The 24,961-nt window shown below is 38.3% G+C and overlaps 1 long non-coding RNA gene across 1 annotated transcript in view; it reads right to left on the bottom strand.

Moving 5' to 3' along the window:
* LOC131278515 (uncharacterized) overlaps nt 1-24,961 on the bottom strand; it is a 40,973-nt gene that overhangs the window by 12,374 nt on the left and 3,638 nt on the right. Inside the window, exon 3 of the long non-coding RNA XR_009185852.1 lies at nt 7,324-7,406. This is a non-coding gene — a long non-coding RNA (uncharacterized lncRNA). The remainder of the gene's footprint in view (nt 1-7,323; nt 7,407-24,961) is intronic.

Genomic DNA, 24,961 nt, shown 5'->3' with positions numbered 1-24,961 from the left:
AGTAAATTCAGAAAGCAGAACTTTTTCCTAAGCTTTACCTTTTTATCTACCTTTAATTTTTGTCTCTTTTTAAAGTACTTCCTCCTTGGGGAATATTATATGTGAGGGGAAAGGGAAAGAGATTTTAAAAATAATGCATGTGTTAAGCTGCTATCAATTTGCATTTCCTGAACTCCTAATGACTACCAATCAGATGACAGGTTCCCCACAGTAGTTCCTGGCAAGGGCAAGTCAGTTGAAGTATGAAATACCATGGATATTTCACTGCACCTGATATTACTACCACCATAATACTACAATGAGAAAATGAGCACTAAAACCAAAGACTGGAAAAGTTTATTGCCAAGCAGGAACCTGATTACTTAATAGGGTTTAAAAGCTGGAGAATGTGGCTCCCCAAAGGAGAAATGGGCAGGTCCTTTAAAGCCAGGACAACAGGAACTGTTCCTGCTGCACATGAAGAAAGCAGATTCTCTGAAGATCAGTGATAGTGAGTGACCCCTCTGCTTGTCAACCAGGCAGGGTTGAGCTGGTGGAGGGGGTTGTTGCGGCCTCAGTAGAGCACTCACTGCACTGTAGAGTCCCCAGCTGTCTCCTTTATTCAAGTCAGGCCTGGTAGCCAAGTCAAAGTTCTTCACTGCTCTCCCAGAGTGGTACTGCCATGACTAGAGCCGCACAGTTTCTTAGCTTTGCATTTCATCAGCACACTTCTATGTGCATCATCTCGTGTGGTATGAGGGAGGTGGAGTACTCATGTTATTCTCATGAGAAATATGTGTGGGAGAGGAAGTTTATGGAAGCCTAGTGACTTGTGTAAAGGGTGTTCATGGGCAAGGGGAGAAGAGGGAGTGACTAAACTGGTAGCTCCATGAGGGGGTGACCATAAGGGATGTTCTATATCTTGTCGCTCCAGTGGGAACTTCAGACATCACATATAGGAGGAACTGTTCATCCCTGAGAGTTCTGTATTGAATTATCTAGTCATTACGGAACTGAGGAACATCAGAAATAGTTTCTTGAGTAATATTAAAAATGTAACTTTTATTATAAAATTGATCAGGAACTTAGAACATATAGAAATCTGCAGAAAAGTTACAGAACCCTGTAAATTTTGCAGAAAACTTAGAAAATACAGGAAAAAAATGAAGAAACCAGAAAAACATCTGCAACTAAGAGGTAAACAGGAACACTTGGAATATGTGTGTCAGTGTTAGTATACATATTTGGGATGACACTACTTGGACATCTTATGTCACATCTTTCTAGTTTAGCATAATGTTATAATATGGTACCCCATATTAAATATCTTTGAAGCCTTAATTTTTATTGGAAAAAAATTTCTCTGTACAGATATGGCATCACTTATTTAACCAGACCTCTATTGTTTAACATTTCAGTTGTTTGATTTATCTTCTGAAGTAGTTTGAGACTATATGTATCCCAGAAAATCATGTTCTTGAAACTGATCCATTCCTGTAGGTGTGAACCTTTTGTAGGTGGGACCATTTGATTAGATTGTTTCAGTAAGATGTGACCCAGGGAGGGTCTTAATCCTTTTACTGGAGTCCCTTATAAATGATGAATACAGAGAGAGGGGCCTGCAGAGACAGAGAGGAAAGACCTAGGAGCTCAGAGAGGAAAGCACAGAAGCTGAGAGAGAAAACCATGAGGGTAAGAAGTTGAAGTCAGTGGAGCGTGAGGGACAAAGCCACAGAGGGAGCAGTCAGTCCAATGGAGCATGGAGGAGAAAGCAGATACCAACAGGCCAGCCATGTTCCTGATCACCCACAGCTGCGTCTCAGGGAGAAAGCATCTCCTGATGATGCCTTGATTTGGACACTTTCATAGCCTCAGAACTATAAGTTCTTAAGTTAATAAATCCCTATTGAAGTCAACCCATTTCTGATATATTGCCTTAGCAGCCTTCAGCAAACTAACATATCTTCCTCTTATAGTTAATGCTGCTGTGAACTTTGTTCATCTTTAGTGGGGTCCCTCCACACCCTACCATGAATGAATCTAGTGTTGCGATCCAGCTAAAGTATATTCCTGAGAAATAAAAGCAATAAAAGCTGCCCTCAGTCTATTTCCTTAAAGGTGTAAAACAGTGCATCTGGCTCTGCCAGAGACTGTTCAAATTGAGTCCTTTTAATAAGAAGCCTGGAATGATGCTAAGGAGAAGTGGGTAAGAGTCCACTAAACTTTTTTGTGAGTCTTTGTAAGCTTGTAGTAAAGCAAGTATTGAACTCTATGTATAAAAAAAGGGGGAATTAGTTTGACTAGTTATGCAAATTTAGAGTCAGGGGTTACTTCTGGCCAAATCCTCTTTGGTCATTGCTTCATGCCATGTTGAAACTTCTTTGGCTTGTGCCATGTGGTTTTGGGGTCAAGCCTATGGAAAGCCAGAAATATTTTCCTATTTCTCATTTTTGCTCTTATTTATAGAAGCAAAATAATTTGTTTTCATAGAACATAGTAAAGTCATTTTAAGTCTGTCCAGAAGTTGTTTAGTACTCAATACATTTTCACATTTGTTTCCAATCTAACTGTTGAAGTGTGTGTTCTCAAACTTTTGTGTGGAAGAATCATGTGGTGGTGTTTGTTTAAAAAAAAAAGTTCCCTTGTCCACTTTCTATCCTCACCCCCAACACCTGAGGTATAGGGATTTAGTAGCTCTGCAGAGGGTTCATGAACATGCATTTTCATGTAAGTCCCCAGATAATTCAGATTCAAGTCATCAGTGAACAAACATAGAGAAACATGCTCTGAAGTTTATTTACTATTTAACTCACAATGGACATTTCAAACATTTCAGATGAAAAATAGAGTTGAGAGGAAATAATATTTAAAACAGATTTATAAAGCTTATCTAGAATGTTGTTGTACAATGAAAAGTGGGTTTAATTGCAGTGGGATAAAGAAGTTACTGATTCACTCAACAAATGTCATTTGAGCTCCTGCTATGAGACAAGCACCAACCTAGATATGAGGACACAATGGTTGGCACCATTCCCCTCAAATTTATAGTTGGTGGGGGAGGCAGATGTCAATCAAATGATTACACTAATTGAATAGAATTACAAATCAAGGTATAGCCATTGAAGAAAAAATATGACTTTTGTAACAGAGGACAATAAAGGAAACTGAGGTAGACCAGGTTTGCAGGTAGGTATGTGGGAAAAGTTTTTCTGAAAAGGTGAAATGTTGGCTGAGATCTCAGGGACACAGTGGATGAGGTGGGGTGTGTGTCAGGGCCAGAGGGCATTCTCAAGGACTGCATGTGCAAAGGTCTAAGGAGGAGATGCTTTACTAGTTGAGAAATACAAAGAAGTCCAGGGTGACTGGAGCACAGACTTTGAAGGGATAGGTGGCAGAAAAGTTGATACACAATCAGGACCCTTGTGTAATGATTTTGGTCTTTAGCCTAAAAGCAGTGGGGTAACACGGATGTGTGTGTGTATTTAATCACTCTGGTAGCAATGTGGGTAAATTACATGTGGCCAAGGCTGATGCAGAGCAGTGGTTTGGAGGCTTTTGCAATGATGTGAGTGAGGTCAGATGGCAGCTTCCCTAGGGTTATAAAATCGAAATTAGGAAAAGGAAGTAGGATTCTAGAGATACTCTGGAGGTTGCTAATGGATTGGATGTGAGGAAGGAGTATGACAGAAGATTTCATAGGTTCTGCCTGTAACTGGATGGATTGTTATCCCTGAAACTAAAATAAGAAACAGTGAAAAGGGCCAGGTACTAGAGGGAAGATCATAAGTTTGTTCTTAGATATGTTGAGTTTGTGATATTAAAGAGGAGATAGTAGGTATGCAGTTAGAAATACACATCCAGAACTCATAGGGGTGGTCTGAATAGCAAGTATAAATTAGGGTCATCAATATCTAGATTATTACTGAGATTTTAAGTGTGGATAATACTGTGGAAGGAGAGATTTAGTGAGACGAGAAGAGGGTCTGAAACAAACCCTTGAAGGACTTCAATGTTTATGTCAAATAAAGGAAGCTGATAATTCTAAGAAGGAGTTACCATAGAAGCTTTTTAAAAACGCAAAAAAAAAAAAAAAAAACCCCACAAAAAACAAAAACCACCTCAAAATACCAAAACCAATAAATGACCCAGAAGATTTGGTGTCAAAGGAGTTGTGGGAAGGAGTTGTTTTAAGAAGGAAGTAGTAGTCTTTACGGTTGAATGCTATTGAGGGGTTAAGCAAGATGAGAATTGAAAAACATCTGACTCGTTAGAGTAGATGTTGTGAACCTTGCAGGAGCAATGGGAATGGAAGTCAGATTGGAGTGTTTTGGGAAGTGAGAGGTGGTGAGAAAATGCAGTAATTCCAAAGAATGTTTCTGAGCTCTTTATAGGTCAGTGGCACTAGTTTTAGTGTGTTGTCTAATTTTTTTTTTTTAAAGCACATGGCTTTCCTTTCCCTGGATGGAAAATACCCATTAGTAGTACTTTTATGCCGATGAGTTTCCACTACTCTTGTTAACTTTCAAAGAGAATAATTAAGGGAGGAAACAAAGAGCTGGAAAAAAGGAAAAACAACACAAAACAAAAAAGCAACAAACTTCCCTAAGGTAACTTGGCAAGAGTTTAAAAAAAAAGAAGATAAAGAATGAAGGAGTTGGCAAAGATATGTGATAGACAGTAATGATAATAAAAATAATAGGAACATATTAGGGCACTCTTAAGGAACTTACTGTGTGCTAGGCACTTTATTAAGCTCTTTAAACATAACTCATTTGAACCCTACCACAGCTCTAGGAGGTAGTTGTTTTTATCCTCATTCTGTAGATTGAAGGAATGAATGTAGGGGAAGATTGAATGAATTGCCCAAGGCAGGCTAGATAAATAGTGGAGTGCAAGCCCAAATAGCATAGCTCAAAACTTCAGTCTTACTAAGAGTATGAGATTGACACACAGAATCAACTGAGTTCAGAGTAGTGGGAAATATGTGAAAAGCAGGTGGCATGGCATGGGCCAAATCTCATGAGGTGAGATGAGTGTCAGCACAGGAAAGATCAGCAAGTGCACAGGTGGAGAATGGAATAAGAGTCTTCTCTTCCTGTTAACACCCCAGTCTTCACTAGTGGTTCTCTTAGAGTCTTCCCTCCCATATGCTTTTGGGAGTGAGGGTGGAGATAGGCTTACCTCTCCCCTGTTCAGTCCTCTTGCATATTAACTGTGCATGGGAAGACTCCATGCTGAACTGGCATCCCTAAGTAAGCCCCGTAGGGTGATGGCTCATTCCAGCACCACACTATTTTTTAAATATATAATAGAAAGAGGGTGATCTTAGCAGAGTTTCACTTTGACTTTAAGGTCTTAGTGGTTGTGAAATGATAGGAAAATTCCCACTTGACAAGCTGTCACAAAAGTATTTTCTCTTTTGGTACAATGCCTGGCATTCAATACAGAGTAACTATCATAATTATTGTGATCTCACTATTGAGAAGAGGGCACAATTCTGATAATGTAATGATTGAATGAGGTAGGAGATGATACTTTTCTTCCCTTTGGGCAACTTGGCCCCATTGGAGGGATTATTTTTGGTTTCTGTCATTATACTTAAGAGGGGCTAGAGCATTCTCAAAAGAAAAGGGATTAGTGTTTTTGTCATATGAAAAATGGTGTAGAGAACTAAGGATGATTCACTTGGTAAAGAAATGACTTGAAGGGACCATGATGGCCAACCTCAAATATTTGAAAGGTAACCCCACAAAAAAAGAATAAATCAGACCAATGGAGAGAAACTTTAGGAATATATGTCTTACCCAAAGATAAATAAGCAATTTCCAACAAGGTCTTCTAAAGCTTCAACAGGCTGCCTGAAGGAATGATGAGCTCTTCAGCTTTGAAGGTGTTCAAGCATGGCTAACTGGCCACTTGATAAGCAATAAGTTGTAGGTAAGTGAGAAGTTCTCGGAAATTTATAAACATGGAGGATGTCTGATAAAAAGGGCACTTGAAATATCTTTTTTAATGAGAATAAATTAATGGAGCTGGAAATGATATCTGAGAGAATCCATGATCCCATTCACTTTGCCAACTCTTGGGAAATCAGTCTTGTTTTAGTGAGAGGGATGATTTTGGATTCATATGGGACATTGGCTATAGGGACAGGCCATGGTGGAAATGGTGAGTTTGGGGTGGGAAGGAATGGTGGCCGGGGGAGGCTGACGTGTGAGGGTAGGCGTGCAGGATGATGCCTACAGACAAATTCCCTCTGTTTTATTTTTAACACTTTGAGTTCTTGATAGTCTAATTACCATAAGAACATCAGGAAAATACTCAAATCTTTATCTCCAAAGAAAATCACCATCAAAAGATGCAACACAGTGACCCTCAGGTAAACAACCACCCAAGAACAGTACAACATATATTCTGGTAAGCAAGCCGACATTCACAATAAATGAATGAAATTTATTAACTGATTTAGAAGGATTTTTCTCTATTTTTATGAAGAATCAGAGAATCAAAGTATATCTTTAACATCAGCTGTCCCTCCTGTAACCCTCAGCCAAATGCATCTTTCAGCTCTTCCCTCTGGCTTCCTTCTCAAACTAGTCCAGGTTTTCAAGGAGAATGAATAAATTCTAAGGTTGCTGATATAAAATATTTTGGCAAAAGCCTTATTGATTAAAGTGTGATGGCTACTGGGTAAATAATTGTGAATTATCAAACATATGTCAGTAGAGCTTGCTATGGTACATTTTAAGCTGCAAAGCTATAGGCCAACTCTGAAAGCATTTGATGGTTTCCCTTTTCTTCCCATGGATTTTCCTTGACATTAGATTGCCATGGTAACAGAACACCAGCATTGCCAAATACTTTTCATGGCTAGAATAAAACATAAACCACCAGCAATAAAGCAAACCATGGAAACAGTTTAACTCCACATATCCAGAGCTGACATTCAGATATGACAGATCAGTCTGCTTGCAGGATACATATTCTTGGTGCTAGCACTGGCTACAATAACTGTACAACTATTAGTATCTTCTTTGTCCCCCAAGATTGAGTGTAAGGAGATAAAGAAGTAAGAAGGTCTCTGTGGTTTATAATTCTAAAAAGGAGTCAAGAATATTACTTAAACCAACATGTGGATGAAATTAAATAGAAATGATGGCAAAGGTCTCCTTTACCATCAGGAGTTTGCCCTGGGAGCTAAGGATAATCTCTGTGAGTTTGAGACTTACTTCCCAATTCTGACCCATTCTCCAGAAGCAGGAGTGAACTGGCTGGTATGATTTGCCTGTTTCTCCTTCATCCCTCATTCTAGATGCTATTAGAAGTTAATTCCTGACTACTTACAGTTGCTTCATCAGAGAGTAAGAATCACATATGTTGTAACTGAAGAAACTAGTGAGATCACATGTTTAATTCCTTCATTTTATCTATAAGAGAAAAAAAAAAAGATGCTCATAAAGATTCAGGGGTTATTCCTATCCTCACAGGAAGCTAGAGGCATCAATATAAGTAACAGTTCATACTTGTTGCAACTGGATATATTCTAAATATTTTATATACATCAGGTTATTTAATACTCCCAACAATCTCATCAAGTAGGTACAAATACCTTCCACATTTTACAGATAATAAGAGGTTGAGTTACTTAATCCACGTAAGAAGCCAGGAAGTAGCGGAGTGAAGACTTAAACCCAGGCAGTCTGTGGCGCAGAAAGGCATGGCGTTTTTGGAGATCAATTTATGTCAGAATTCCTGCCACCTTGGGCAGTTTACTAAATCTCTCTAAGCCTCGGTCTGCTCACCTATAACAGAGGGTAATAACATTCATGTAGGATTGGTATAGAGAGTAAAGGAGGTTATCTATGTCTAGGTAGAGTGCTAGGCAGTTAGTAAGGGCTCAGTAAGTGGTACCTATTATCATCCTAATTATTATGACTTTTACCATTATATCAGTCCTCTAAATTCTATCAGGGGCTTTCTGCTAAAGTATTTATCTTGTTGCCAAGTATCTTCTGAGCACTTATTTAAGTAGAATTCTTATAAAGCCTTGAAACATATTGTTCAAAACTGGAACTGCGTTAAGGTAAAAAAAACTTAGCCTCTTCAACAAAAGTAACTAAATTTCTTTCTAGTCTTCTACATTTTTTCTTAGTTTTTGAACACCATTAAGGGTGTACCTAGTTTCCATACTCCTTAAACTCATCTTATTCCTCTCATCCCCTGCCCAGGCCTGAAAACAGCTCCTTTCAGTGGTTCTCTCCTCACTGTCCACCATTCCCTTAAATATGTATTTTACTATTTTGTAACACATATATTTTAAGGCCATTACTCTTTTTAGAGAGAATTAAGGGTAAAAATGTAATATATAATCATCACATTTCAGGGTCCATGGCTTTCTTAGAAATCATGTGGCCAAATAATTGTTGGGGGAAGGTGTGGGTTTGGGGGTATGGATGAATATCTGTTTTTAAGTTCCACCTCAAACAATAGGCACCCTCCAGCATGACAGCATGACTTGTCTTACACTCAAAATTTTTATCTTTCCTGAATAGCTAATAATTTTGTCTCTCAGTCCTATCAAGACCAACAATTGTCTAGAGTTAGAAATGTTAATACAGTTATTGACCTATGGGAAATAACAAGAGTAAGAATATTGGTTCATCTGGATGTAAGGTCTATATAACAAATTGCTTCCAGGTACAGTAAAGTAGATGAAAAGCACAGAATTTCTCTAGCATCAATCATCCTAAAATTTAGGTGACTCAGTATTCCTATAGATATATTTTATTTCCATTTTTAAGGAAGTTTTAGATTATATAAATTTTACATCAAAAATATAGGGGATTCCCATTTGTTCTGCCCACTCGCCCTCCCACACTTTCCTCCATTAACATCTTTCATTAGTGTGGTACATTTGTTACAATTGATGAACATATTGATGCATTGTTACTAGCCATGGACTATAGTTCACATTATAGTTTATACTTTGTACCACATAATTTTATAGGTTTTAACAAAATATATATTGGCCTGTATCCATCATTGCAATGTCATGCAGAACAATTACAATGTTCCCCAAATGCCCCATGTTACACCTGTTCCTCCATTTCCTTCCCCTCAGAACCTCTGGTGGCCACTGCCTTTATATCAATGATACAAGTTCTTCCACTGACAGAATAATAATGTCTACCTTAGTCCATAGTTGCATTTCCCCCTTATGTTTGTTCATTGCTCAATCTTGAGGATTTTTGGATGGTTGATGCCTCCTCTATTTCTCATTGAGAAGGGCTAAGATCCCATGGGACTGATGGATGGAAGTGTCTTGCTTGCTGTTGCAGATACTTTCTGTTTTTTGGGTGGGCATTGTCCATCATCATTCTTTTGTTAGTTGTTCTGGGTGAGTCCAGTGAAATGAAGAGTAGTTGTTACAACTCTGCTGAGGTTCAGGACTCAATCAGCATATGAACAGCTGGAAGATTTACGTCTCTGGGACATATATTTAACAAGTGTAATGCTAATTATAGGTTCAAATAAAAGGGGCAGAAGAGTCATTATATGGAAATTATAAATGAGCCTAACTCTGTTACACAGGGGAGCATATATTCCAAAGTCAGGCCCACTGACAGGGTGCCAAATTCCTGGGGTTATCTGCCCTGCCTCTAGTGCATAGAGGTCTCTAGAGCCCTCTAGAGGCCCAACTGTTTAAGGCAATTTTTACTGTGGCAATCAATGAGATCCTGCTGAGACATTGTAGCAGTTTGATATTGTTTATGAATTCCAAAAATAGACATTAGATTGTGTTTGTAACCTGGTCTGTTCTTCTGGGCATATTAGATTGTACTAAATTCATAGTTTTCACTCTTACTTTATTAAATCAAGGTTAGGGCTTTTATTTGACCACATCATTAGGGCAACTTGGTTTGAGTCCCCATCCCCACCCTTTGTGGGGTATATAAACGGATGCTCAATCAAAGACAGGGAGTAAATACATGGAGAAGGAGAACAAAGAGTTTAGTTTTTGATGCTGGAGTCCTAGGGAGAGAGTCAAGCCATTTGCCTAAATAGTTGGCAGCTGAAGAGACCAGAGCCCTGAATAGCTGAGAGGCCCAGGAAAGAAACGAGCCCTGGGGAGAGTGTCTAGACTTATGCTAACCTATAGCTGAGAATGGAAGGAGCTGGGACCATGGAGCATTAGGAGGAAGAGGAAGGCTGAATTCTCGCAGAGACTGGGAGCCATCTTGCTCCAACACGTGGCAACAGACTTTGGTGAGGGAAGTAATGTACACCTTATGGTGTTGTAACTATAAGCTTCTACTCCAAATACCCTATATAAATGCCAACAGATTTTGGGTACTTTGCATCAGCACCCCTTTGGCTGAATAATACAAACGTGCATAAATGTAACCTCTGGAATGGCCTCCCAACTCACTTTGAAATCTCTTAGCCATAAAAACTCATTGGCACTTAATATTTCCCCCTTTGGTCAAGGCCTTTTTCTAGATGAATTGTTAGTTGGTGCTTGGTAATAATCCCTCATTGCCAGGGAGGCTTATCCCCCAGAGTCATGCACCATACCAGAAGGAACATAGAGCATTTATATGCTGAGTTTGACCTAAAGCAGGGGTTCTTAATCTTTTTTTGTTCCACAGACCCCTTTACCAGTCAGGTGAAAACCACTGACCACTTACTAAGTCCTCAATATACTGTGTATTATTTAATAAATATATCACACCTGCACCAACATGTCCCCATGAGAATAATGTGGGTTTTTTTTTTCCATTTCAATTCAAGCTCATAGACCCCTTATTAAGAACTCCTGACTTAAGAGAGGCCACATTTGAGTAACCAGAAGTCTTTCAGGAGGTAACTCTCAGGTAATATATAATACTAGGCTAAGTTTCAGTTTCAAAAGAAAAGGTTCATAAGTACAATCATCAATATTAAGGGCCTGGTGTAATGCTTCTGTATTCCTTCACTAAGCATTACCTATGTACTGGGGGGAGACTTGCCACTCTATTAGAGAATGTAGCAGGACTTCCTAGGATGGGAATTCAATATTCTTTCCACTACTGTGTGGGTCTCCACCCACTAAGACAACAGCCCATGGTCACTTGAACATATTCATATGCCATAGAAGCATGCCCCAGGTGCACCCTTCCTCACACATGACCCCCATCACTGACACCCCACATCAATGATCCTCTCCTCCCATAGTTGTGACTCTTCTGTGATCTAAAACCTCCCCAAAAGCAAAGTCAAAAAATAAAATAAGAAAATAATAAATTACAAAGGACAAAAATGAAATAAAAATAAAAATAAAAGTAAAAATAACAGAATAAGTAAAATTTTTTTAAAAGTCAATGTCTTTCAGCACCATAACATATGTTATCTTTTACATACAGTGATGATTTCTTCCATATGTGCCCCCAGTGCCTTATTTTTTTTTCCACTTTATCTTCAAAGAAGCTTTAGATTACAGAAAAGTCACATAGAAAATATAGGGGATTCCCATATACTCAATCACTCCCCCCTCTCTCACCCTCCCATATTAATAACATTTTACATGTGTATGGTACATTTGTTATAATTGATGTACAAATATTGAAGCATTGCTACTAACCATGGTCAATGGTTTACATTATAGTTTACATTTTGCCCAGCACATTTTATAGGTTTTGACAAAATTTAAAATGGCCTGTAACCATCATTTGCAAAATCATGCAGAATAATTCCAATGCCCTAAAAATGTGTTATGTTCCATCTGTTCTATTCTTCCCTCCCCTCAGAACCTATGGCAACCACTAAGTTTCAATTTTTTGAAGAATAAGATTCACAGTTACATGCAATAATATTGAGGGTTTGATATATTGGTCTGCTTTCTTTTATTAGCATTGCCTGTGTTCTCAAGAGTTTTTTGCCCCTCTAATTGATTTTAATATGCTCTTGTTTATTGTATGGGTTTCCATCCACTGAGATAACACTATGACAAGATGAACACTTTCATATTCCTTAGACTCATGCCCCAGGTGAGAGCTATCCCATATATTCCCACCACTCCTGACACCCTGCTCCAGTAACTCTCCCCGGCCATATTTGCTAGAAGAACATTCCCACCATTGTAGCTTTAACCACAGACATACAAATCCCCAGATTTTACCTGCTCCTTCCTCCAGCCCTCCCCCCAGTTCCATGGATAGTCCAATCCAAACCCCCCACCTTACTTCCTTTCACATTCCAGCACCACTGAACCCAATCACATCACTCACTGCACTGCTATCAGTCCCATCCAATGCCCAACCACACACTTCCACCTAATAACAGATTTTCCCAAATTTAGCATTGACTCACCACCCTCTACTCCCTTTCTATCTCCTAATAACCTGTCTTCCAGACTCTACTTCTGTGAGTCTGCTCAATTAGCTAAAGTCATATCAGTGAGGTCATGTAATACTTATCCTTCAGTGACTGGCTTACCTCACTCAACATGAGGTCTTCAAGATGCACCTACGTTGTCCCATGTGTTAATACTACATTCTTTCTTACAGCTGATAATATTCCACTGTATGTATATACCACAATTTGCTTATCTATTCATTTATTGATGGACACTTGGGTTGATTCCATTTTTTGGCAATAGTGGCTAATGCTGCTATAAACACTGGTGTGCATATATCTGTTTGTGTCCCCACTTTCAGTTCTTCTGGGGTATATACCCAGCAGTGGGATTGCTGAATCATATGGAAGTTCTATAGTTAGCTTCCTGAGGAACCACCAAACTGTTTTCCACAATGGCTTCACCATTCTACATTCCCACCAGCTGTAGATAAATGTTCCCTTTCCTCCACATCCTTTCCAACACTTGTAGTTATCTAATTTTTTAATAGCCATCAGTGTAATAGGTGTAAGATGGTATCTCATTGTAGTTTTCTTTTCTTAGAAAAAAAAATATATATATATATGACCACAGAGGGGTTCAACTATGGCAGGGGAGGAACACTGGTGTGGGGTGTTATTGATGGGGGACACATGGTTGGGAGGGGGTTCTCCAGGGCATGCATATAGGGTATATAAAAACATTTCGATATTCATTGGGTATTTTCATAGTAGTTAGTTAATATGATTTTTAATTTATTTTTAAAAGATACATAGATCACACAGAGTGTTACATTAAAAAATATAGGAGATTCCCATATGGCCCACTCCCCATACCCCCTACTCTTCCCACATCACTTCTTTCATTAGTGTGGTACATTCATTGCATTTGATGAATACATTTTGGAGCACTGATACACAGCAGGGATTACAGATTACATTGTAGTTTACACTCTCTCCCAGTGCATTCAGTGGGTTATGGCAGGATATATAATGTCCTGCATTGGTCCCTGCAATATCATTCAGGACAACTCCAAGTCCCAAAAATGCCCCCATATCACACCTCCTCTTCCCTCTCCCTGCCTTTAGCAATTCCAGTGACCATTGTCTACACATCAATGATATAATTTCTTCCATTGCTAAAGTCACAATAATTCTATAGAATACCAGTGAGTTCACTCTAGTCCGTATTTTATCCCCCAATCCTGAGGACCCTGGTATGGCGATGCCTATTCCACCTCTAAATCGAGAGGGGGCTTAGATCCCACATGGCTGAGGGATGGGACTCTCCTGCCTGCGGCTGTAGATTCTCTCAGCTCCTTGGTGTGGTGGTTGTCCATCCTCACCTCCCTATCAGCTGACCTGGGTAAGTCCAATGAACTGGAGAGTAAGTGCTGCAACTCCCCTGAGGCTCAGGGCCTCTGGACAGTCCAGAGACTCAAGTCTCTTGAGCATACAACAACCCCAGCACCAACTGCAGGCTCAGTAAAAGGTACAGAAGGGACATGAGTAGAGAAGTCACATCTCAGTCCAACTCCATCACACTCTGGAGCACAAATTCCAAAGTAGGACCCACTGGCAAGGCATGAAACTCCAGAGCCATATGCCATGACTGTATGACCTGGGCATCTCTGTAGCCATCAGGAGCACTACTGCCTGGGATAGAATCTACTTTGGCTGTCTATGAGATCCTGCTGTGATGTGCATAATTGCAAACCCTCTGATGACCTACTGACTCATTTTGAAGTCTCTTAGCCATATAAACTCATTCATCTTTACCATTTCTGCCTTTTAATCAAGGTCTTTTTCCAGTTGTATCATTGTAGTTTTGATTTGCATTTCCCTAATAGCTAGTGATGGTGAGCATCTTTTCATGTGCTTTTGGGTCATTTGTATTCCTTCTTTGGAGATTTATTCAAATGTCTTGCCCATTTTTAAGTGAGTTGTTTGTCTTTTTTTCTTTGAGGTGTAGGATTTCTTTACATAGATTGGATATTAGGCCCTTATCGGATAAATGGTTACCAAATATTTTCTCCTATTGAGTTGGCTGCCTTTTCACTTTCTTAACAAACTCCTTTAAAGTGCAAAAGTTTTTAATTTTGAGGAGGTCCCATTTATCTATTTTCTTTCATTGCTTGAGCTTTGGGTGTAAAGTTAATGAAACCGTTTCCTACTATAAGATCTCATAGTTGCTTTTCTACATTATCTTCTAGCAGTTTTATGACCTTGGCTTTTATATTTAGGTCTTTGATCCATCTTGAGTTAATTTCTGTAAAGAACATGAGGTGGTGATGCTTTCTCATTCTTTTGGATATGGATATTCTGTTCTCTAAGCACCATTTGTTGAAGAGGCCATTCTGTCCCAGTTGAGTGGTCTTTGTGGCCTTGTCAAATATCAGTTGACCTGACATGTGAGGATCTACATCACAACTCTCAATTTGGGTCCATTGGTCTATCCATGTGCCAACTCCATGCAGTTTTGACCATTGTAGCTTTGTAGTGTGCTTTAAAGTCAGATAACATGATTCTTCCAATTTCTTTTTTTTTCCCCCCAATATGTTTTTGGCTATTCAGGGCCCCTTATCTTCCACATAAATTTCATAATTAGCTTTTCCAATTCAGTGAAAAATGTGTTGTAATTTTTATTGAGAATTGCATTAATCAATTTGGATAGAACAGACATCTTAATGATCAGTCTTCCATTCCATGAACATAGAATATTCTTCATTTTATTTAGGTCTTCTTTGACTGCCTTTAAAAATGTGCAGTTTTCTGTGTACAAGTCCTTTACATCTTTAGTTGAGTTTTTTCCTAGGTATTTGATTCTTTTCATTGCTATTATAATGGAATTTTTTCTTGATTTCCTCTTCAGATTGCTCATTATTGGTGTACAGAAATGCTACTGATTTTTGCATGTTGATCTTCTATCCTGCCTCTTTACTGAACTCGTTTATCAGCACTAGCAGCTTTGTTGTAGATTTCTCAGGGCTTGCTGTATAGGATCATGTCATCTGCAAATAGTGAAATTTTTACTCCTTCCTTTCCAATTTGGATGTCTTTTATATCTTTTTCTTGCCTAAGTGCTCAAGCAAGTACTTCTAGCACAATGTTAAATAAGAGCAGTGACAGTGAGCACACTTGTCTTGTTCCAGATATTAGCGGGAAAGCCTTTAGTATTTCACCATTGAATATGATATTAGCTAAGGTTTTTTCATATATACTCTTTATGATGTTGATGAAGTTTCCTTCTTTTCCTATCTTTTGATGTGGTTTTTTCAAAAAAGAATGCTTTATTTTGTTGAATGCTTTTTCTGTATCAATAGAGATGATGATGTGAGTTTTTTCTTTCAATCTGCTACTGTGCTGTATTATATTGATTTTTCTTATGTTGAACCATCCTTGCATAACAGGAATGAAACCTACTAGGTCATGGTCTGTAATTTATTTGATGTGTTGATGAATGCAACTAACAAGTATTTTGAGGATTTTAATATCCGGGTTCATTACAGAATTGGTCTGTAGTTTTCTTTTTTTGTGGAGTCTTTTTGTGGCTTTGGTATTAGGGTGATGTTGGCATCATAGAATGAGTTAGGCAATGTTTACTCCACTTCTATTTTTTGGAAGATTTCAAACAGGATTGGTGTTAGTTCTTTCCGTAATGATTGGTAGAATTCACCTATGTGCCATCTGGTCATGGATTCTTCTTAGTTGGGAGGTTTTTGGCGACTAGTTAGTTCTTGTTACTTGTGACTGGTCTGTTGAGTTCATAATTTTTTCTTTCATCAATGTAAACTGCTTGTGTGTTTCTAGAAATTTGTCCATTTCATTTAAGTGGTCCATTTTGTTGGCATACAATTTTTCAAAGAATCCTCTTATGATACTTTTCATTTTTATGGGATCACTGGTGATATCCCCTCCCTTGTTTTTTATTTTGTGTATTTGCATCTTCTCTCTTTTTTCCTTTGTTAGGCTAGTTAAGAGTTTGTCAATTTTATTCATCTTCTCAAAGAACCAGCTTTGGGTTTTGTTTATTTTTTTCTAGTTTTTTAAATTCTCAATTTCATTTAGTTCTGCTTTAATCTTTATTTCCTTCTTTCTGCTTACCTTGGGATTTGTTTGTTGTTCTTTTTCTAGTTTCTCCAGGTATGCAGTTAGGTCTTTGATTTTATTCTTTCTTTTTTTTTTTTTTTTTTTAAAAAAAGGCATTTATTGATATAAATTTCCCTCTCCACACTTCTTTTGCTGCATCCCATAGGTTTTGATATGTTCTCATTTTCATTTGTTTCAAGGTAGTTATTGATTTCTTTTGCAATTTCCTTCTTGACCCACTAATTGTCTAAGAGTATGTTGCTTAATTTTCATATCTTTCTGGATTTTCTGGTTATCTGCCACTTATTGATTTCCAGGTTCCTTCCATTGTGGTTTGTGGCAGTTTTAGATTATTTCTGAACCCCAAAAATAAGGATTATATTTGTAAACTGCTCTGTTCCTCTGGCTGTGATACTCTTTGGTTGTATTAGATTCAGCTGAGATGCCTTTGATTAAATTGTGTTAAGAGTAGGGCTTTGATTTGACCACATCAGTAGTTTGTAATCCAGGTTAAGTCCCTACCTCCTTGGTGGGCTGATATAAATGGGCACTCACTCAAGAAGACACAAAAGAATATACACAGGAAGAGAGAGAGAGCTCCATAGACAGCACAGAGGAGAGAATTTTCATCCTTTGGCTCCAGAAGGAGAGATGAGCCATTCGCCTGATAGTTTGCAACTGAGTCCAGAAAGAAACAAGCCCTATGCTATCCTGTAGCTGAGAGAAAGGAAGACTGGACCCTTGCAGAGATCACTCACCATCTTGCTTCAACAAGTGGCAACTGATTTGGGTGAGAAAGTACCTCTTATGGTACCTTGAGTTTGACTCATTAGGGCCTTGTAACTGTAAACTTTTACCCCAAGTAAATACCCTTTATAAAACCAACAGATTTCTGTATTTTGTATCAGCACCCCTTTGACTGACTAATGCATAGTCAGAGAGATTACTTTGTATAACTTCAATTTTTCTGAATTTGTTGGGAGTTGTTCTGTGATTTAGTATGTGGACTATTCCAGAGAATGATCTATGTGTGCTTGAGAAGAATATATATCCTACTGTATTTGGGTGTAATGTTCTGCATATATCTATTAGGTCTAGATCCTCTAATATATTATTAAAAGTCTCTGTTTCCTTATTGACTCTATGTTGAGATGTTCTGTCTAATGGTGATAATGGTGTATTAAAGTCCCCCACCAAAATTGTAAAGGCATCTATTTCTCCACTTAGTTTTTCCAATGTTTGCCTCATGTATTTTGGGGCATGCCAGATAGGTGCATAAATGTTTATTAATGCTCTTTCATTTTGATAGATTACCCCTTTTATTAATATATAGTGTCCTTCTTTGTCTCTTACAATAGTTTTCCATTTAAAGTCTATTTTGCCTGATATTAATATGGCTACTCCTACCCCTTTTTGGTTATTGTTTGAGTGTAAAATGTAACAGTTTCCAGCCATTCACTTGCAACCTCCTTGTGTCCCTGGGTCTTAGATGAGTTTCTTGTAGAAAGCATATAGATGGACCATATTTCTTTATTCATTCTTCCAATCTGTGTCTCTTGATTGAAGAGTTTAATCCATTAACATTCAATGTTATTACTGTCAAGGCATTACTTACATTAGCCATATTTTCTTTCAGTTTATATATGTCATATTTTGTTTTTTATTTCTTATCTTTTTTAGTTATTCTTACTAATAATCTTCCTTTCTACACTGTCCTCCAACCTGCTCTCTCCTGTTTTTTTTCTTTCAGCCTGCAGAATTCCCTTTAGTATTTCTTGAAGTGCAGGTTTCTTGTTGGCAAACTCTCTTAATTTGTTTATTTGTGAATACTTTGAATTCTCTCCCATTTTTGAATGCCAGCTTTGCTGGATACAGAAATCTTGGATGACAGTTTTTCCTCTTAGCACCTTAACTATGTCATACTATTGACTTCTTGCCTCCATAGTTTCAGATGAGAAATCAGCATTTAATCTTACTGAGCTTCCCTTGTATGTGATGGATCTCTTTTCTCTGCTTTCAGTATTCTTTCTTTATCTTGAGCATTTGACAATTTGATAAGTATATGCCTTGGGGTAGGCCTGTTAGGATTTACCCTGTTTAGAGTACACTGCACTTTCTGGACATGTACTCCATGCCTTTCAAAAGAGTTGGGAAATTTTGAGCCATTATTTCCTCCAACACTCCTTCTGCCCCCTTTCCCTTCCTTCTCCCTCTGGGATGCCAATAATGCATATGTTTGTGCATTTCAGGTTGTCTTTCAGTTCCTTGAGTCCTTGCTGAATTTCTTCTATTTTTTTAATCTGTTTGTTGTACTATCTGATTTCAGATATACTGTCTTTGACATTACTAATTATTTCCTCTGCCTGTTCAAATCTGCTGTTATTTGCTTACAGTATGTTTTTTATTTCTTACATTGTGCCATTCATCGCCATCAGATCCTTATCATTTTTAAATTTATTGGAGTATATCATTCATACATAAACATACATAAACAATAAGTGTATTGTAATAGTTGTGACCTTACAAAACAAACAGACATAGCATTATGCAGGGTTCTCATTCCTTACCCTACCACCAATACCTTGCATTGTTGTGAAACATTTTTAACTAATGATTAAAGAACACCCTCAAAATATTACTACTAAACAAAGTATCTTACATTCAGTATAATTTTCCGCAACCCAGCCTATTATTATTTTTTTAAATTTATTTTTTAAAACTTACTTTAGTTTAAAAAACTTACTCCCATTCTTACTTAAACAATAAGTGCATAGTAAAAGTTGTGAACTTATAAAACAAACATGCATAACATCATACAGTAGTCCCATACATCAACCCACCACCAGCACCTTGCACTGTTGTGAGACATTTGTTGCAAATTATGAAAGATTATCATCAAAATCTTACTACAAACTATATTCCTTACCTTATATTTGGTGTATTTCCCCCAACCCACCCTATTATAATTTGTTAAATATATTTTTATGACAGCAGATGTAAACTTACAAAACAATCATGCACATGTGCAGAATTCCCATACAACACCCCTCTATGAACACACCACACCATGGTGGAACATTTATTACAGATTATCAGATAATATCATCAGACTATTACTAGATCCATAGCATATATTTGACACACTTTTTCCATATTCCCCCATTATCAAGACAGTACATCTTTGGCATAGATGCATGGATATTACATTATTACTGTTAAACACATTCCATAGGTCACTCCTGTTGTATTTTTCCCATGCTTCTCTACATTCCCATTGACTGTACAATAGTGACATACATCTGCTATAGCTCACAAAGGACACTCTTGTATCTGTACCATCAACCACAATTCTCATACACCTCAGGGTTTACCGTGCTATTCAGTCCTTAGATTATTCTCTAGCTTTCTTTCAGGTGGCATTTACATCCCTGGACTACCCTTTTCAGTCAAATTCCCATTTATAAACCAGCTGTTACTATAATGTATTACCATCAACTTTATACATCTCCACACTTTTACAGTAAAGTTAATTAAAACTTCTACATACATTAAACATCAGTAGGCCATCTTAGTCCTCCTCTTACCTCCTTTAAGAATCCCTCACCTATCACCAGGTCTTTTTTTTTTTTTAAAAAAAGATTTTAAAAATTTATTTATTTAATCCCCCCCCTCCCTCGGTTGTCTGCTCTCTGTGTCTATTTGCCCCATCTTGTTTCTTTGTCCGCGTCTGTTGTTGTCAGTGGCACGGGAAGTGTGGGCGCGCCATTCCTGGGCAGGCTGCACTTTTCTTTCGCGCTGGGCGGCTCTCCTTATGGGTGCACTCCTTGCACGTGGGGCTCCCCTATGCAGGGGACACCCCTGCGTGGCAGGGCACTCCTTGCACGCATCAGCACTGTGCATGGGCCAGCTCCACACGGGTCAAGGAGGCCCAGGGTTTGAACTGTGGACCTCCCATGTGGTAGACGGATGCCCTAACCACAGGGCCAAGTCCGTTTCCCTATCACCAGGTCTTGAAGATGTTTTCCTACATTTTTTTCTAGGAGCTTTATGGTTCTTGCTTTTATACTTAGGTCTTTGGTCCATTTTGAGTTAATTTTTGTATAGGGTGTGCAATAGGGGTCCTCTTTCCTTCTTTGGCTATGGATATCCAGTTCTCCCAGCACCATTTATTGAATGGACTGTTGTGCCTGAGCTGGGTGGGTTTGACAGGCTTGTCAAAAATCACTTGACTGCAGATGTGAGGGTCTGTTTCTGAACCATAAATTCAGTTCCATTGATCTATGTGTCTGTCTTTATGCCAGTACCATGCTGTTTTTACCACTGTAGCTAGGTAATATAATTTAAAGTCCAAAGTGAGTCCTCCAACTCCTTTTTGAGATGTGTCTGGCTATTCAGGACTCCTTAACCCTTCCAAATAAATTTCCATATATATATTTTAAATGCTGGTGGAATTTTTTATCAGGTTTGCATTAAATCTGTATATCAATTTTGGTAGAATCAGCATCTTAATAATATTTAGTCTTCCAATCCATGAGCATGGAATGTTCTTCCAATTATTTATGTCTTTTTAAATTTCTTTTTACAATGAGTTGTAATTTGCTGAATACAATTGCTTTACATTGTTGGTTAAGTTTATTCCTAATATTTGATTCCTTTAGTGGCTATTGTAAATGAATTTTTTTCCTGACTTCCTCCTCAGATTGCACATTACTAGTGTCTTTTAAAGCCTATTTCATCTGATGTAAGTATAGATACTCTGACTTTTTTGTTGTTGTTACTGCATGCATGGAATATTGTTTTCCAGTCTTTCACTTTCAAACTATTGGTGTCCTTGAGTCTAAGCTGCGTCTCTTTCAGACAGCATATAGATGGCTCATATTTTCTTATCCATTCTGCCAGTCTGTGTCTTTTGATTGGGGGGTTTAATTGGGGAGTTTAATCAATTAATATTCAATTTTATTACTATAAAGGCAGGTCTTATTTCACCCATTTTGACCTTTGGGTTTTATCTGTCATATTTTATTTTCATCACTCTTTTGAGACTTTTAGTTACTCTTACTGGTATAATTTTCATTTCTAGACTCTCTTTCAAGTCTCTCTCTCCTGTCTTTTCTTTTCATACTGTAGCATACCCTTTAGTATTTCCTTCAAAGCTGGTCTCTTAGTTACAAACTCTCTCTTTTTGTTTATCTGTGAGTATTCTAAACTTGCCCTCATTTTGAAAAACAATTTTGTTGGATATAAGATTCTTGGCTGGAATCTTGGATTCTCTTACAGTGTCTTAAATATACCACTGCCTTCTTGCCTCCATGGTTTCTGATGAGAAATCAGCACTTAATCTTATTGGGTTTCCCTCATGTTTTCCATTGCTTTTCTCTTGCTGCTCTCAAAAGTCTCTCTTTGTCTTTGGCATTTGACTTTCTGATTAGTATGTTTTCCAGAGTTGGTCTATTCAGATTTATTCAGCTGGGAGCACACTGTGCTTCTTGGATATGGGTATTCATATCCTTCAACAGGGTTGTGAAATTTTCTATTATTTCTTCAAATATTCCTTATTCCCCTTTTCCTTCTCTTCTCTTTCTGGACACCCACGACAGGTATGTTTGCATGTCTCTTGCTGTCATTTAATTCCCTGAGACCTTGTTCAAAATTTTCCATTCTTCATCTGTTCTTTTGTATGTTTGCTTTCAGAGGTAATTTCTGAAAGCTCACCAATCCTTTATTCCTCCTCAAAACTGCTATTATATGATTCCAGTGTATTTTTAATTTCGTTTATTGCACCTTTCATTCCCATAAGATCTGCTATTTTTCTATGAATGCTTTCAAATTCCTCTTTGTGCCCAACCAATATCTTCTTAATATCCTTAATCTCTTTAGCCATCTCATTGAATTTATTAAGTAGATTTGTTTGAACATCTGTGATTAGCTGTCTCAACTCCTTTACATCATCTAGAGGCTTATTTTCCTTTAACTGGGCCATATCTTCCTGTTTCTTGGTGTGGATTGTAATTTTTTGCCAGTGTCTTGGCATCTGGCTTACTAGATGTATTTATTCTGGGTACAGTTTCTCTCAAGTTTAGGGCTTTCTTGCCTTTTCTCCCTTGCTGGCTGTGTAGTAGGAGCCAAGGATGTCACTGGTACTGTAAGCTGTGGAGGCTCAAGCTGCTCTCATTGCCTCCAGGAACTGATGAGGCTTCTCCCAACTTTCTCCTTTGTCAGTGGTAGGGACAGAGCCATAGCAATGTGTAATAATCCAAGTCATGCAGGCCTAGACTGTAGTTGCCCAGAGAGACTGATGAAGATTTGCACTCCTTTCTCCCTTGCCAAAGGCAGAGATGGAGCTGCAGGTGTGAGCAGCAATCTATGCTGTGCTGGTCCAAAATGATTGCAGTTGCCCTGTAGACTTCCAACTATTCAGTCCGTGCCAGTTAAATGTACCTGCAGTTACTCAGATAGGCTGGTGCAGGGCCCACCAGCTTCCTCCCTGCTAGGGGTGGGGCTGAAGCCTAGGATAGAGTTGCAGCTCAGTCTGGGTTAAAGAAGCCAATTCCTACTGTCACTGTGATTTTCAGTCAGCCTAGATTCCCCTCATGATGGGGGCTGAGTCAAATGTTTGCTACCAGCCTCTTTATGACTTGAACAGGTTCAAACTTAGCTGTTCTTAGGGTTATTCTTTAGCCAGCAGAATTTACTAATCAGTAGCTGATATCAGAAGCCAACCCTTTCTTCCTCCCCCATTTTTGGGAACTGGAGTTTCCAATTCCAGCCACAGAATAGCTCTTGAGGTGGTATGTACCACCAGAGTAGGATGATCACTGGCCTCCATGGAATGGCCTGTATTTTCCCTGGATAGGCTGGTGCAGGTCCCCCCTCTACCCCCAACTTTCTCCCTGCCAGAGGTGGGGCTGGGGCTCAGGCTAGAGCTGCAATTCAATCTCAATGGAAAGAAGCCGGTCCCTACCAGCACTGTGATTTTCAGTCTGACATTTTTCCCCTCCTGCTAGGAGTCGAGTTAAAATGGTGGCTACCGGCCTCTTTCTGACTGGGACAGGTTCAAACTTTAGCTGTTCATAGGATTATATTTTAGCCTTCTGAATTTACTAATCAGCAGCTGAAGTTGAAGCCCAACCATATCTTCCTCCCCTATTTTTGGGAAGTGGAGCTTCCAATTCCAGTTGTGGAAAAGCTCCCGAGGAAGCTTGTTCTGCCAGTGGAGGATGGGCACTGACCTCCATGGCATAGAGTGCTCTACTTGCGAATCTTCCTTGTAGATGGGCAGTCTTCTTATTCCATTCTTTCAAGGATGTTGCAGAATGCTGTTTTGGTCTCCTGGAGCCCCCAAACAGGTGCTTTACATAGCTCTGGGTGATTACTAAATGCCCTGTCACACAAGCAAACTCTAGGAGCTCCTTACTCTGTCATCATCTTTCTGGTTGTCTCCAAATTCCTATCTTTTTACATATGTTTATTATTTCTTCAGTTTTTTCCCCCAGTGTCTTCTTAATATCCTTTATCTCTTCTTTCACTTCATTAAGTTGGTCTGTGACATTTGTTTGGACTTCCTTGATTAGTTGTCCCATGTTCTGCATTTCCTCCTTTTTTTAAGGTTATTAATTAGACTGGGCCATGTCTTCCTGTTTCTTAATATGGTTTGTAGTTTTTTGTTGGTGTCTAGGCATCTGTCTATCCTGATGGGCTTATTCAGATGATTAGCTTCTCTTTGTACTCTAGGGTTGTATTTTATGTTATGGTTCCTTTTTGACCCTTGGTTCCATTTATTTTATATCCTTGTAGTTGCCTATGTTCCCTTGAAAAAATATTAAGACCATGGAAAATGAAAGAAAAGAAGAGAAAATAATAATAATAAACAGAAAAGGAACTTAAAAAGGCAGGAAAATAAGTTAGAAGTAAGAGTGAGAAATATTTAAAAAATACAAAGAAATAAGCATAAAAAGGTGGGTAAAAAAATGAAACAAAAATATTGAATAAAAGACCAGAAAGATGAGAAAAAAAAGAAAAAGAGAGAAAAAAAAGAAGACCAAACAAGAAAAGGTGGAATGAAAGAAAAGCAATAGAAGAGGAAAAAAAATGAATGAATGAAAGAAAAGAAATAAATGAACTAAGGAAAAAATAAGAAAAAGAAACAGAGAAAAGACAACAAATGAAAAACAACCCAGGAAAAACAGATTTCCCTGTTAGGCCCCTAGAAACCATCCCTGGCTGCCGGTTCTTGTCAGTCAATCTCCCTGCAGCCTGCCCTCCACAGATAAGGTACCCAGTTTTAGCAAATAAAATAAAGAATAAAAAAAATTTAAAATGATAAAAAATAACAGATCGAAAAACCTAAAGCAAACGAACAAAAATCTTATAAGTTCCCTGTCATAGGGTGCTGGCTGGTGCCTGACAACTCAAAATAGGTAAATCTATGTTATGGGAGATCTCTGCCAAGGTTAGGCTAGAAGCTGCTTTAAGAGCTTGGAAATAGGGATAGAAGATGCATGTGGGGGAGTAGATAGGGGGT

Source organism: Dasypus novemcinctus, chromosome 5, assembly GCF_030445035.2.
Source record: "Dasypus novemcinctus isolate mDasNov1 chromosome 5, mDasNov1.1.hap2, whole genome shotgun sequence".
In the NCBI taxonomy this organism is placed as follows: domain Eukaryota; kingdom Metazoa; phylum Chordata; class Mammalia; order Cingulata; family Dasypodidae; genus Dasypus; species Dasypus novemcinctus.
This window is presented reverse-complemented; position numbering and strand designations above follow the sequence as displayed.